Source organism: Vanellus vanellus, assembly GCF_965231255.1.
Source record: "Vanellus vanellus genome assembly, chromosome: 1".
Lineage (NCBI taxonomy): Eukaryota > Metazoa > Chordata > Aves > Charadriiformes > Charadriidae > Vanellus > Vanellus vanellus.
The window spans coordinates 91977722-91991281 of NC_138905.1; positions in this window are offsets into that span (position 1 = coordinate 91977722).

Sequence of the window (13560 nt, forward strand, 5' to 3'; positions counted from 1 at the left end):
ACAGGAGAAGGTGGCCACCATAGCATCTTTACTTTCCAAACTCTGGGCTCTTTTCAGACTTTTCTCTTCAGGCATCTCTAGCATCGATTCCCATGGGTGACTGTTTAGGGCTTAGAACAGGACATATTCGCATTTGTCGTGTTGTGCATGGGGAAACATCTCTCTGGTGCTGTGGGAAATCCCTACCTGTCGGGAACTGCTTTGTGCAGATCCATGGTGGTGCAAAGGCTAGAATGTACCCAGCCGTAGGGCAGGAGTGGAAGTAGATTATCCGCTGGAGAGACTTAAACCATTACAATTCATTGGTTTGTTGATACTGAAACCTCTTGTGGGATGGGGTCACTGAACACTAGCAAACCTGCTCCTTACCCCCCAACTTCTCCTCAGCTTTAAATACTTCCAGGTGCTAGGGCAACTATACAGATGAACCTATTAAATTTGTCCAGACAGTGTAATTGCCCTGGGAACTGGAAAGCAAAGGGACCTGAAAGCGATGCAGCAGACGTGGGAAAAGACTGGCATAAGCATGAACAAGTATCTAGAGCAGGGAGCTTGTTTTTATTCCTTGCAGCAGGCTCCATGTTCACCACAGCTACTCAGCTGTCTGAATGTGTATGTAAAGCAGTATTATAAATCTGTGGTGCTACATCCACGTTTTTATTCCTATTACACTATATACATATTTTATTATGTTTATCATTAATATTCAGCATGGGGTATTAGCAGAAGTCAGAAGCAGTCAGTTCTGCTATGGTTCCTCCAACGAGCTCTCAAAAGGGGTTTCCGAAAGCTGAGACCTCTTCATTTCTCCCTTGTCTGATACGAGCTCCCTCTAATGCCTATGAGAATGTGCAGCATTTCCTCATCCCTTCCCACCCCATTAGCTTTAGATACAGTCAGGAGCAAACACACAACCTTTTGGCATAAACTCAGACTTTGCCTAGTAGGATGAAAAGTGACTAGGATTATAATTAGTGTCGCTTTGGGTCTTTTGGTTGCAAAACTGGATGTTGGCTCCCTCAGCCTTTTCCTTTTAATAGTAATTAATAATTAATCACCCCAACAGAAGAGGAGGAAAAGGAGAATTACTGGTACTGTATGGAATAGGCATGACGGGACGAAGTAGAAAGTTGCCTGGTATGAAGTTGAGACTCCAGAGTCTGATTTGAGGAAATATTTGACTCATTTATTACTGCATTTTAAGCAGGCTCTGAAGCCCACGGGAGAAAGGATTTCTCCCCCTCCTTTGCCTGCCATGTTCAAGCACATGCTGGAAATCTCTGTTTGCTCCCCCTTCCGACCTCAGCACCGCTCTGAGGCAGCTGGAAGCTACAAAGGCATTCTGGTTAATGAGACAAGCAAAAAGTCCTCCATGCATGCCACAGTGCTATAGAGACGTCAGCATTGTCCTGCAGGTCACCACTGCAGAACTCCTCTGTGGCTGAGACAGCAAAGCTCCCCTGAGGCTTTGATTCTTCCTTGCCAGAGTGAGGATAGGCCCAAAAGCAAGGTCTAGGACGAGACATATCTAAATGGGAGTCATTTGAAGGAAAAAGTAAACAAGCAAGCAAACAAACAAACAAACAAAATAAAAAGTACCCCACAAACTCCCAAACCAAAAAAAAAACAACAAACCTCCCCAAAAACCCACAGTGAATTTAAGGTGCCCACAAATTTAAGGCAAGGTGTCAGAGCCTTTCTCAAAGCTCATACTTGACTGAGGTAGCTGTGCTTGGTGGTGATACAAGACAGGTCTTGCCCAGCGGAAATCTTGTCACTTGTAATGATTATACTGGTACTTCAGTAACAGGCTACCCATTTCTTTCTTTTTTTTTTTCTTTCCTTTCTTGTAAGATGAAACCCTCCTTTTCCCCCCTTATTTTCTGTGACCTCGCCATGGTTCTCAGTGCTATTGATCAAGGCAGTCTTCCTCCGGTGTTCTCTGTCTTTTACCTCCTGGTGTGAATTGTGCCTCACCAGCTGCTGCACTTTCACTGCTGTTTGAGCCCTCTTTCCTCTTCTGTCTACCTTTTAGACAAGTCCCATCATTAGCACTGCTCCCTGTTCCCCTGCCAGTGCTAGCTGTATGGCTGGTGTTGTCACTCCTGTGTGAGCCACACTCAACTCTCACATCTCCTTCAGCTTACCCTTTCATCTCCCTTGTTTGTCTGCCTGGACTCTACCAAATCTCAGCTCCACTGTAACTTCCTGCTTCTGCAGGCTTCACGCAAGGAACTGTCTGTGCCTGGGTGAAATGCTCTTCTTTCTTGTGTGGAGGTAGCATGGACCATTTTGCAGAGTACCCATCACAGAACCAATGCGCTTATGTTATGCTCTTGGTTATGCTTCTTGGGCAAATTATTCATTTCTCTGTTTCTCTGTTTTTCAAGGAGTAAAATAAGGAAGGTGATGCTGATCTGCCTTTTTAAAACATTTTGAGATCTGTGAGTGAAAACTGACAGATAAGTGTGAGGGACAATTGTCAATATGCTTCTTCTAGCATCACTTTTTACAGAGATCCCCCATTTATATTAGTCGTAATTTCCTTATCTATACGTCCTCTCTCAGTTTCATGCTACAGCATCCCAGGCACACATACACACAAGCTGCTTTTGCCACATCCACTCCTTTGTTAAAATCCATCATCACTGACTCATCACACTGTGACCTATTCACGATTATCCCTTATGTTATTCTTCCCAAAGCCATGCTGGGTGCCGCACCAGCAGTCTTGAACACTGCAATTCTAGGGGAGGTTGATTAGTGTTGAGAAGAGGTAATTCCCCAGTGAGGTGCCCAGATCTGAGTTGCTTTTCTGATTTTTTTCCGAGCCCTCTGTGAAGGAAGACCTGTGACATGCCTGATTGTATCGGTTTCAATCAATGACGTCCCCCCTACAACTGCTGCTCCTTCCCACACTTCCCCCTCACTGTCACACTTGACCCCAAATACCTTCTTCTCCTGACTGCTCCCCCCCTCTCCATTCCCTACTACCACTGCTTCCCTGCTCCATCACTGCCCTTTCTGTTTCCTCTCCAGGCCATTCCCTCCTTGTTTCCCCCACCTCCCTACCTGCTGTCGGAAGCCCCATCCATGCGCCATGCGTGCAACACTGCAGCTGGCTGTTGCAGACCTCTAGCTGTTCTTTTACTCTCCCCTGTAATGAGATGCAGGATTCTCTGTGTGAAGGATGCTACACGGAAATAAATTGTTCTGTGTAGTTTTCCGTTATGCGAATTTACTGCGCCAAAAGAGAGCCCTTTGGCTGTTTTAATATCGCCTCCCCTTCACCGCTTGATGGTGCTCTTGGACGCAGCAATTCTTTATCGCGCTGCAAGAGGGGCCAGTGCAGCCGGTGCCTCCGAAACTGGCCGCTACCTCTGGGGGGCTTGATTATCCCGGACCTCAGTCGTAATTCAAAACTAGTTTCAAACCCATCTCTAAACAAGGTGCTACTTTTTTTTTTTTTTTTTTTTTTTTTTGAGGTGTAGGAAGCAGCATCCTAAACTCTTACCTGTTAGGGAAAAGGCGTGCTTGCTTCTTAATTTGATCAAAGTCTTTTGTTCCATTTCCTACTTTTTTTTTTTTTTTGGTCTCATCTTTCAGGTTCTGTTTCCTTCATGTTGCTTTCGCCTACCCTTTTCCTCCCAGTGCCCCTCTCCCACATCTCCCAAATGTATCTTCCTGCTTCTATTGGCTTTTCTCTGCTTTCCCTTCCTTGCCTTTTCTCCTGTGGTGCTCTCTCTAGAGTTCATAATCTTAGGTGTAGAGTCAAGTCCTAGTAAGTCATAGCAGAGCCTCAATATAATTTTCTTCCTTTTGCCTCTGGAATTCTCGGATATTGCCTTTCTCAGCTTCTGCTGCACTCTGAGTCACCTTGCATTAAAGAAACCTAAACAACTCCAAGCTCATCCTCTATTCTGTATCCTTCTTCCTCCCATGACTTCCTAGTTGTGCTGTTGGGAGGAAAAGCATGCCCTGCAAGTTAACAGAGGAGCCTCAGTAGAGAGCACCTCAGAGGAATTCCCTGGGCGTCTGCCAGAGTCATGGAGAGAAACATTTGAACTGCCATGAAGAAATTCTCCGAAGAAGGTTCACAGCAATTCAAGTGCAGAGTTCATGTTATTGGGTATACACTTTCAGAAGCAGAGTACCATGTAACTTTGGCCACTGCTGTTAGGGCTTGAGGATCACCAATGCCGTTGTAGCTTGAGTTAAATTTCATTTTTCACTCTAGATAAATGTTTAAACTCTCCTATGAAATGATAGCAGTCTGCTCTCCGAGCCAGAGGCCATACAAGCACTTTAGCCACTCAGGAAAGACAACTTCAACGGGCACTGAAAAAACAGGGAGGGTGTGCGTGCATGTGAAAGAAAGAGAGAGCGAGAGAGGGAATGAAACTTCGACACAAATATGGAGAAAGAAGGGAGTTGAAGCACAGCCTGTTTAAGCAGCTGGTAGCCTGACCCTAAGGAAGAGCTTAAAGTTTGATGCTGTAAGCAAAGAAACTGTCTCTGGCTTGTTTGATTTCTCCTGCACGGAGAAAATATGACTCCACGCATTCTTTGTAAATAAACAAGATATCATAAAAGAAAGACTTCTTCCCAACTCCGGATTCCCCTGAATTTTGGTTAGCGGAATGGGGGGCAGGAGGGAAAATGATGCTATGAATTTTTTAACAAAGGATCAGAGCTCTAGAAAATGTGTTTCATCTGTGAATCTCAAAGTAATGTATAAAGCAGGATTGTTTTCTTCTCCCCATTTTATGGAGACGAATACTGAGATCACTCACTGAGGTGAGTGTTTTGACAAGGGACCTTTCGTAACTCTCAGAAATTGAATTCTTAACTCCCTATCCCTGCCTACAGCTATGAACCATGTTGCCTAATGTACTGTCAGCAGTCCAAAGTCACAGTGAGGGAAGGGTTATCTGCTGGTTAAAGGTGAGGACTCTCAGCTTTCACTCCAAGCACTTTCACTGATACCACCATGCTATCTTGAAGGAGTTGTTTGGATTTTGGTTGCCATTCGCAGTGATGTAAATGGGGAGCTCTGCCTTAAGTTGTGAGCCCCCATGTCTCCACCTGAAAGAACCCCAGAACCATGCCTACAATTGCTGAATTTCTCCTGAGAGACAGGACCTGTGCTGTAAAACATTGTGAAGGCGATGGAGCTGATGGGCCAGACTTGCCATGTACTCGAGGCAACGTTACAGTCCTCTAATCCGGTCCTTTGTGGTCAAAGCTAATTTATTTTCTGTAGTAGAAGTTTCCAACTCATGATGTTCCCACAGCCCTGAAATGCAAGAGACAGCCCTCTAACTGGGATATGGTGTCATAACTGAACTCACGTGAGTGAGCTCAGAATCAGTCTCTGAGCACTTACGAAATGATTATAATAATATTGACTTAGTGGGGCATTGTGACGATTAGTGAAGGACTGTAATATATTTTGAAACCTTCAGATGACAGTGGGAGAAGATAATGATCATTTTTCTCCTTTAGTTCTTCTGTATATAGATCTCAAAGTACCCCATTAGCATTATTAAACTCCAGAATTCCGTGTGAGGGTGTTAAGTAATTCAATGAATCCATGGTCATAGGAATAATTTTTGGTTGTGCCTACATTGTACATCATGGTGACTTCTATCTTCATTGCAGCACTAGTGATATAACTCAGGTCCTCTTGTTCCAAAAGAACAGCCACCTGCTGCTTAAAAAAACTCATAGCATCTCCATTAATTATGATCAGCATGGGGACTACGTGTCCCGTTTAGCAAATACTGTCTAACCAATAGGCAGCATGTGACAGTTTGCCGGTGCAGCCAGGGTGTCTTAGCAGTCTCCAGGGTCTGCTGGCATCATCTCCCGTGCAGCCCTGTGAGGGAACAGGACTTGCCTTACCTCAGAAGCAGCCCTGTGTGGGAGAGAGAAGAGACTTCCTGTTCCCTGGAATAGGGTCAAGGCCTTGGAGTTTGGCTTCTCTTAAGGAAGCAAAGCGAAAACAGAGGTAACTTTCAAACATGACCTTTTAGGTTGTGCTTGCTATTAGTGAGTTAGAAAACATTTATGCGCTTAGCTCAGGAGCCCTGAATTCCCTTCTGGAGGCACCTGCTTCTCTCCTGTAATGAAATTTTGGGACTAGACTCCTGGTTTTGGTCCTCTGAATCACATCTATCTTAGTCGCACAGTCTTAATAGAGCAACCACCTCCCTAATGGCCTACTTGGCAACCCACTTCAGTCAGAGACTGTCCCCACCCTATGCCCCTGCCTCCCCTCAGCTTAGATCCAGTTTCTCCAGAGCTCTTTTGCTAGAGGTGCCCAGCCTCTACACTGGGATGTCTTCAAAAGGACACCATCACATCGTATCAACCCCCACATTGTGAGCACAGTATAGGCTCCACTGCCTGTTCTTGTCAGCCTAAAAATAGTTATATCCCTCACATGCTGTGAGGAGAACAATGGGATAAAGGTAAATCGAGGGGATGTTCCTTCTACCCCCTTTTTCCCGTGAACAGGCACATCAGTGTGTTCAAGTGCAATCAGAAAAAACTCTCTGAACTGGTTGGATCTGAGCTAGCAACCATCATTTCTGGGCAAGTGGGGCACCGAGCATGAGACAATATGTTTCAACGTGTCTGGAGGACTGCTGGCTCATGCCTAGGCTGCCTCAGCGGGCAAGAGGGATATGTGGACTTCACCATGCTGATCTTACCATGGTTTACAATGCTGATATTTGAATAATCATGTCAGGGTGTTAAGCGGAAGACCTTGCTGGGGCGACAGTAGTAATTCTCTGTTCTTAGGGCTGCTCCTCACTGTTCTCTGGAGAACCACATAAACATTTATTTCTGCATCTGTTGCACTTCTGCAAGTCACAACTGCTTGAAACAATGTGCATATATATATACACACACATATACGTGCACGTGTGTATATATATATGTATGTGCATAAATAGCAGATGCAGCTTTATAAAACAGGTGTGACTGTGGGATGAAAAAGTAGTTTTGTAGAGCTGCACAGTGAATGCCAAGAGCTTCCAGTACAACTAAAGTTTCCAGTCCGGGCCTTAGAAACATTTTTTCTTGATTTCAGGGAAAGTCATATACTTCTCTGGCACAGCAATTGCACTGTGCAGCGCTAGAGTAACAGGGGAGGAAGGAGGAATTTTTCTCTCGCTTTGCTGTATACCTTTGCAAACGATGACTGGTAGGCTAGCAACGGGGCTGTTTGAGCTATGAGGTCTCATCTGGGCCGGTGAGATTTATCTATACGTGCTCAGAACTGCTCTGAATGAGCAGGCAGGGTTGCTGCTTGTCTTGCTGTAATCACTGCCGGGCTCAGCGCGCCTCTCGTATCCCCCAGGGCTCCTGACAACTCAGGACTGGGGGGGACTGTGACTGAAGAGGCAAGCAGCAACAGGGCAGGACGAAATGAGGAGGGACACCTAAACCATCAAGAGAGATCATATCTAATCCCAGCTCTTCCACTGGTGTGCTGCGAGGACCCAAGCAAATCACTTCCTTTCACTGTGCCTCAGTTTCCCTGTTAATTAAATGGAGATAATAATACACCTCTCACAGGAGCAACGTGGTGAGAGATCAGTCAATTTCTTTAAAGTGCAGTGAGATCCACGGATAAAAGGTTCTGTAGAAGAGCATTGTTAAAAGTCCACAGCGAAACCCCACAAAACCTCCTGAACTGAGCCCTCTTGTCAACCTGGATATTTTCACTGCACCTTTGAAGATGAAACTCTGCCGCTTACACTACTTTGCTCCAATTCAGTAGGTTTTAAGAGGCCACAGGGGGACCTGTTAGAGTTAAAATGGATTGAAATTGTCTTTGAGCCTCTAGAATAATGAGTATTTCCCTTTCTTTACGTTTTTGGATCCAGATGAGATGCCGTTCAGTTGCTGTCATTCTGCCAACTTACGCCTTTCCATTGCATTGAAACTTGAACTCCTAGGGTCAGGCATTTGCAAGCAGATGAATATTTTTTTGGAAGTACATTAAGCAAAAGAAACTTAGGTAGGAAATTTTAATTACTTTTAAACTCTAAGCTACATCTTGTTCTCCCCATTATAAACCATTTTGATTCTGCATTACACAGATGCTGGCTATTCCTATTATCTGCATTAAGGTGATGATCTTCTTAGTGTCTGGGCACATTTCATGATTATTATTATTTCATATCTCAGCAGTGCCAAAAAGAGAGGAGAGAACATTAAGATGTTCGACTAAGGCCTGATTCCCGGGCCTGGCACAGACTTTCTGTGTGAACTTTGGCATGCCGCTATGCGGCCTGTCTTTCTACTTCATCTTCTCATCTCTGAAATGACACTTCCCTGCTTTACGGGGTCAGTGCATTCATTGGCACAGGTTGGGTCTTACAAATACTATACAAAGGGAAAGGCTCTGATTCATGCCCGGTTGTATTCGATGCTGTACAGGTATCCATGAGGCTGTGTCCCTGGGAAGCATTATGATAGGAAGGAGAACAAAGTGAAGTGCTGGAAAAGGCTACTTGGAGGCACCATGGGGTCTCTCTCTCCACAGGGCTTGAAGGATAATTTCTATCTGAACTGCCATGGTTGCAGGGGATTCTGCTCCTGGACAGGGGGAGAGACTAGATATCTTCCCGAGTGCTTTCCAGCACCATTTTTAATGTTTGCTGACCACAGGGTTTTCCTCTAGAAGTGGAACTAAGACAGCATTTTTTCAATCTTTTTCTTTGATTTGTGGAATCCTAAAGTATTTTAGGGGGAGGCGAGAGCTCCTTTAGGAGCCACACGTTTGACAAGCTGTCCAGTAGCATAAGTAAACCTTCTGAATGAAGATGGCTTTCGTTATCACCTTTGGTGGTCCTTTGGAAATAGTCTCTGATCCGTCCTCCACCTGCCGTGGTGTTACCTGATTTAAGCTGGCCCTGCTTTGAGCAGTGTGTTGGACCAAATGAAATGCAGTGGACCTTTCCAACCCAAGTTATTCTATGAGCCTATGATTCACTTTGCTGCTGGGAAGTCTGAGGGATGATGCAGACTCATCCCTACCTCCTATGTCTATACAGAGAACCAAATGAAGGAGGCTATACCTGCGCTAAGGAAACATAGAAACGCTGATTGGAAGGGACCTCTGGAAATCGTGTAATCTAACTTCCCTGGGGCCATCACCAGCACTAGACCAGGTCAGTCATGACTTTGTCCAGCTGAGTCTCCAGGAATGGAGATCCCACAACCTGATCTGTTCTGCAACTTGGTTGCTGGAAGAAGGCTTGCCAAAAGTCACTAAGGATGCTCTCTTTTTGACGTTTATCACGAACAAAGTCCACTACTGGGAGCTTTCTCTTAGCTAAAAGTGCTCCTTCCTGCAACCTCCCCGTGACTTCCCAGTTCAAATCTAAGATTAGCCTTGATAATCCATGCTGAAGGGAATTATTGCTTGCTGGTGATAGTAAGAGAAACCCATTTAAGATAGCTAGGCTCTTGCTCCCCTAGGGCTTGGAAAAGACCAGCCAAAATGACAAAAAACTTGTGCTGCAGCCTTTGGCGACTGTCTTGATTTTTTCCTACTTGCACCAATGTCCAGTTTCTGTAAGAGCAAGCCAGTGCTTGTTGCCCCTGGAGAATGCAGACGCTGACGTTTTCTGTCAGCCAGGTCTTCCCACTGCAGTCTCATGAAACATGCCCTCATTGGCAGCAGGTTACAGGCTTCCACCTGCGAGCCTAGAGCTCACGGCAGATGGGTCTAAACTGCAAAGTTTGGTTTTGGATTCAGTTCTGGAACTGAACACTTTGAGCTGGAGTCAAAAGCAGCTTTTTAATTGGATTTTTTTTTTTTTTTTCTTCTGCTACACTTTCAACTGAACTTGGCCTAATTTAGAGCTTAGCTCCCCATTGGCCCGATCTCTGGGTGAAATTTTGCAGGAAGTGACACAAATCTGGGGAAAAATAATTTCCTAACCAAACCAAAGTCAGATGTAACCAGGCAGATCCCAGACGAAGCCACTGAGAGCTTAAAGGAGATTCAGTTCAGACATATGTGAACAGGTGAAATAATAAGCTTGCCTTTCTCATGTGGGTATCTCGAGTGTGCCTAAGCTTATGGGGGGCTGAGGAATCTCACAGTATTGAAAACTCAAGACTTCTGTATGCATCCTTACAAAATGAAATATGCCATGGACTGTACATCTCCTCTCAATTCTTTCCAGCATCTAGGCACGTATGCTTTTTTTTTTTTTTCCTTTTTGCAAGGCACAGGAGAAAACAACACAGGCAAATTTTGCAAAATCTATTTCAAGTCAGTAATTTGCTAAGTGCTTAGAGCTTGTCTCTTTTTTTCTATGTTAAGTAATTTATAAATAAAAATAAATTCACACTCAGTCTAATATTTGCTTGTACTTGAATTCTATTGGCGAGATGTGTGAAAATTGCCTGATGGTTGAGATCACCAGCAAAAGCAAAGTTACAGGGAGTAATTACGGGTAGTATTATAGAACAGAAGGATAATTTGATCTAAAAATTCGATCTAATGCTCTTGTGCAGGGACATATTTCTCTGGGAGAGGAGTTTGTAAAACAAAAGAGGAAAAAAATAGTATGGATGTGAGCTGGGGAAAAGCAATTATTCTCTCATAATATGGGAACACAGTGTGCCTGGCTCAGGAGAGGTATGAAATACAGGAGAAAGAAGGGGCTGCAAGGAGCTTTTATGCGTCCCAGCAGGGTTACTCAGGGAGGTTATTCAAAGTGTGCAGGGAAGACACAAGCTCCTGAGCCCAGTGAGACAAAACAGATGTGTGAGGAAGGACATACAGCACTGTGTGGGAGGAACATGTGTTGACATTTTAATGGTGAAGGTGAAGGAGGTCAAGGATGTGTCTGGCCTGGTTGAGGTCTCTGCCCTGTCCAAGATACAGATCAAAGGGGGAAAGAATTTGCCAGGGTTGTGAGGCAGGGACCAAGAGCATCTGGCTTTCTGCATCCCTCAAGGCTCCCTGCCAGTCTTTGAGAGAAGAGCAGAGGAGCAGAATTTCCAAGCTTTGGTCTTCTAAGCACTTTCTCTGGGATGCAGAAATGCTGTCAGAGGACATGCCTTTTACTTAGGGCCCCTATTGCCCTCTTGAGATTCACCAGGGATGGGTGAAGACCTCATGGTTTACCCCACACGTTGACTGCTATTCCCTCCTCTCTCTTTGTGTAGCCCCAAAGTCACAGCAAGGCTGGCCTATGGTCTATGGAGAAAGCATCTGCCATCATTTGCCCTTGTCTCAGTTTCACACCTCCTGCTCAAAAATGGTGAACTTGTGCTAGCTCTCGTCCCATATAAAACAGATGTATGCAAGGCACTGCAAAATGTATAGTGTGAACAATTGTTATTACCACTAAATACTTACCGCTCTCCTGCCTGACCTCCAGCGCTGAGGTCCCAGAGGGCAGCAGCTGTCCTGATGCCTATCTAGGCTTTAAACACCCAGAGAAGTGCCAGTTCCCCGCAGGCACTCACCAGGTTAATGGCAATACGCAGCTCTGCTTGCAGCTAACAAGATTTAAACACAGGCTAATGACTGCATGTTTTCACTTTAATCAACACACAAATCGTCCTTTTATTACTATGGTGTTTTTTTTTTTTAACTCCAATTTAATTTATAATTGAATTATGCTCCAGACTCTAATTGTTGGTATAATCCACACCTCGAATTCCATGTTCATGTAGTGCTTCACCCTAACCTTTCGGCGAGGGGCCCGAGTAGCGCAGTGAGCAAGTCCGTGTGCGCAGCGCCGCGTTCAGCTCTTGATCTGAGCACTTAGAGAAATGCATTTGACGGCCTCAGGCTTATCTGCCTGTGGAACCCTGTGCCATTTCCACAGGCTCCTTTCTCCATGCCCCACGCTAGAAATCACGTGCCGGGAAAAGAAAAGATCATAGAATCATTTATGTTGGAAAAGACCTTTAAGATCATGAGCTTTCAAGAATTCAATTTGGTAGTTGAACATGCTAACCACCCTCTCCCCGCCCCCCTGCCTTAATTTTGTTCCCCTCATTAAATATCCCCATCCTGACAGCTGAGCTTTGGCAGGAGAATGTGCGAGTTCTCCTGACCCTGTGCAGTGTAAAAGAAGTTATCTAAGCTTAAATTACTTTTCAGCACAGAGGGCAATAATGCAGTAATAGGCAGATTCGTAAGACTTTGCTTGCCTGTGCCCTGAAGTTGAGATTGCTCAGAGGCCTGTGGGTCTCTGCCTTCTCCTGAAGTCCATGGAAGTTGAACTTCAGTTGTAACTAACACGATCTCCAAGGCAATGTTCCCTTTAGCGTACACATGGCAGTGATGTTTCTGAATACGCTGTTTTGTCAAGGCACCTTAGCATTAGCCATGAGTAGCTAAAGTGTTGGAATATCATTTTTCTATATGAGGCATTGAGTGATACTTGAACATCACATTAGTGAAAATGTGTTAAGTAATGAGGCTTTGAGGATATTTTTTACCCGTGGAGATATAGCTGAGGCCAGCTCTCAGTGTGGCAGTGATTTAGCATTCTTAGCAAAAATTGCAGAGCTGACATGGGGAGACCTGGGCTATGAGAACTGGAGGGCTGCAAGGTGGGAGCCATGGCAGGGATTGTGGGCAACCCAGGTCTTGGGTAACAAAACATGGGTGTTTTGAATGTTCAGGCTTCCCAGATGGCAGGCCATTCTGGTTTTGAACCCTGAATAAATTTTACCCAGATGTTGTCAAGGGCCTAAGAGCCCTTGGGCCTAAGAGCCAAGGGCCTAAGCTCCCAAGAAATTCTTGGGAGCACCGCAAATTTCTTACTGTACTCAGACTCATCCTTCCTCAGCTGTGGAGGCAGCAGGCAGTGCCTCCCTGGCAGAGCTGGGATTGGCACCTGACTCCCTGCTGAGTATACCTTGATATAATTGTCTAGCAGGTCTTGGTAGAAATCAGTTGAGAAGCATTTATAGCATATTTCTGTTCTTTAGGTAAAACCAGCAAATGTGAATACTCTTTAACTCTCATAGTCTGTAAATTCAGAAAAAAATATATCAAGCGAAATCAAAGAGAATGACAGACTCCCTGGGAAGTCTCCTAGCCAGGAGATCACTTCCCCTGCTCCCTGCAAACGATTGCTTTATGGGGTACATTGAAGTCTGATCAAGAGCTCTTGGCTGATACAAACTGATGCTGGGTACAAATGTTGTATTAATCTTTGAGAAGAGAAGTGAACAGAAACTGCCCTAAGTATAGCCCCTGGCTGTATATGTGTGATGTTGGCTGCTCGATCCTTCTGGGGTACCAGCACAGGTACAAAGCCCTATCTGGTCAGCTGCTCTGGGGGCCTGAAACACATTCTGCATCCTGATGCACGGTTAGGAGGGATGGGTTTGGCATTGCACACCTCCTGGTGGCATACCCCTATTCCCAAGAATAGGACAGCTTCAAATCCCTCACTCCTCAAGACCCCACGATTTGTTTCGAGACCCAGATCGCAAGGATCAATGAGCCTGGAAAGATCTTCTGCTATGGGAAAACATGAAGAATTATTCCACTAGAGCTGT